The sequence below is a fragment of the Rhinichthys klamathensis genome, unplaced genomic scaffold (genome assembly GCF_029890125.1).
Source record: "Rhinichthys klamathensis goyatoka isolate OS25496 unplaced genomic scaffold, OSU_Roscu_1.1 h1tg000035l_1, whole genome shotgun sequence".
Taxonomy (NCBI): Eukaryota; Metazoa; Chordata; class Actinopteri; order Cypriniformes; family Leuciscidae; genus Rhinichthys; species Rhinichthys klamathensis.
Window position 1 is genome coordinate 1,065,645 of NW_026606583.1, and position 2,336 is coordinate 1,067,980.

Here is a 2,336-nt window from a genome sequence, read left to right on the forward strand (position 1 = left end):
CCATGCCCCCGAAGAGACTGGAGCCTAAATCCAGTGCCTTAGACCCCTCGGCCACGCTACCCTGACGTGGCTCGATTCGTGGGCCGTTTTCTGGCCATTTTTTTTTTCATAAATAGATTAAACGTTGGGTGCGGACCTTCATCGTCAGGCTCTGAAGCACGCCGAGTTTGGCCAAGGAAAGCAAAAGCGGCAGGGTTTGGAAGAGACCGCGAGCAAGCAGTGTCACTTCTCCAGTGTTTTCGCTTAGGCATAGCAGCCACGAGTGCCTTCTAAAATGCTGTCTTGGCAGCGGTGGGACTTCTCCACAGTTAAATCCGTCGAAATTCTACGTGCCTTGAAGGAGCACCTCGACAGGTGGAAAGGCCTCCTAAATACAGGGGGGACGCAGTTACACTCCTGGAGGCCCCCCTCCCTGCAGATTGCAATTCCATCTCTAATCAAACACACCTGAATTACCTAATCAAAGCCTTTGGGCCATCCTCCAAAATGGCAGCCAGCTGTGTCGCAGTTAAACTCAAAATCATGAGGTAGCTGTCAGATCACCAAAAAAATCTCAATGAGTCAAATTGGCTAACTCCATCATTATAGACTAGACATTTGTTATTATTATGTTTAAATTCATTTTTGAAGTGACATTATTGCTGTCCCTGATTCAAGAGGGTGCAGATTTTCAGCCGCTTTTGCGCCTTTTCGGAGCACACTGAAGGTGTCTGGCCCTCTTTAAAATCACTGCTGGCAGCGGTGGGATTTGAACCCACGCCCCCGAAGAGACTGGAGCCTAAATCCAGCGCCTTGGACCCCTCGGCCACGCTACCCTGATGCTGCGGTTATCACTCCGCCCAAGTAGCATTGCTTCGCCTTTAGAGAATATAGTTCCCAGTATTTATACTGTTAAAATATGTCTGTGTCTCATGTGACGTAGTTTTTTGTACACTCTGTGACTATACAAATCCCAACATGTAAATAGGAAAATGTTTGCGCTATTTTGTCACTTATTTGGATTAGTATGCTAGCTGCAACCATTTACATCCAGTCTTTGTGCTAAGCTAGGCTAGCGGTGGGTGCGTCAAACAGACTTATAGCACGCACGGAGATGAAAAAGGTATGGACTTATCTAACTCTGGGGGATAAGGTGAATAGGCTAAAGTCCCAAAAAGTCGGAGTGTTCCTTTAATAGTCTGGCTGATTAGATTGGTTTCTATGCATTCAAATCACAATGTTATGCTGATTGGATTAGGATTGGTAACACTCTCAGTCTAAGGGCAGGTTCCTAATAGCCTGGGAAAACCCAGACAACTTCCGGCAAATTTAGATTTGCTCTGAAAGTTAGTCTGGCAAAAAGCTCATTCAAGCCCATTTCCAATCCGTCGAAATCGAGGCACCAATCAGAAACGTTGGGGCGGGCTTTACACGATGATGACATCGCTGGGATTTTGAAGCAGATTTTGTAGCCTACATTACAAAGATGGATGCCGCCGTCGAACATCACTCGTTCGAATCAGCTATCGCGTCTGTTTTAAGCGATTTGAACGTTTCCTTTTTGTTAAAAACCGAGCAAAGAACAACACTCGGAGATGTTTCTCCCCCGCTCTGCATACGCCATCTCCTTCATCGCTCTGATTGATTTTAGGTCTATCTTTAGGTCTGGTTTTAACCAAGCTAGGTTCCTAAACCTGCATACCTCATTTACATGCTTTGTTTCAGAGTGTCTTCACCTCTATGTAACCCCTCCCCCTTGAAAGGTATATCAACTACAATATATATTCCTTAGTCAGACTTGGGTGAGATTTCGATGACTACAGCACTGTGAGTCTTGATGACTACAGCTACCAACAGCTGGTGTTCTTAATAAAGAATTCTGCTGAAGATACCACCAAGTCTCCTAGTCTTCGCTTCTGAGTTTCCTACACTTTAGAAAAAAAAGTTCACAACAGCGGCCATATTGGATTTGGCCGCCATCTTGGCCCCGAGGGCCCTAGCTAAATCATTTCGGTATGACCTGAGCTACATCCGCTTTAAGATGAATTTGCGCAAAAATGTGTCCCCAACTAATATTAAAGGAAGGTCCTGAGGAAGGTCCTGCGTGACCGAAACGTTTGTTGAATTTTTAAAATGCACTGAGCACTTTTTTGCATTTGTAAAAATAAAGAAGATTGCTAGCTCGGTATGTAATCCTTTTCAGATACATAGCCTAACAAATTATTTTTAATAATTTATTTTTTTACACTTTTTGGAAGGACTTAAAATATTAAAGCCACAGATGAGAATCTTGCGCTGGCCAGTGTTACACTCACTTGACACCTACTGGCATGCGTCAGTGCAGCATCACTGGTGGC

General features: G+C 44.6%; 1 non-coding gene across 1 annotated transcript; it reads right to left on the reverse strand.

The window, feature by feature from the left end:
• Positions 1 to 733: 733 nt before the first annotated feature.
• Positions 734 to 815, reverse strand: trnal-uag (transfer RNA leucine (anticodon UAG)). Its single transcript has one exon. It is a non-coding gene; the product is annotated as a tRNA-Leu (tRNA).
• Positions 816 to 2,336: the final 1,521 nt, after the last annotated feature.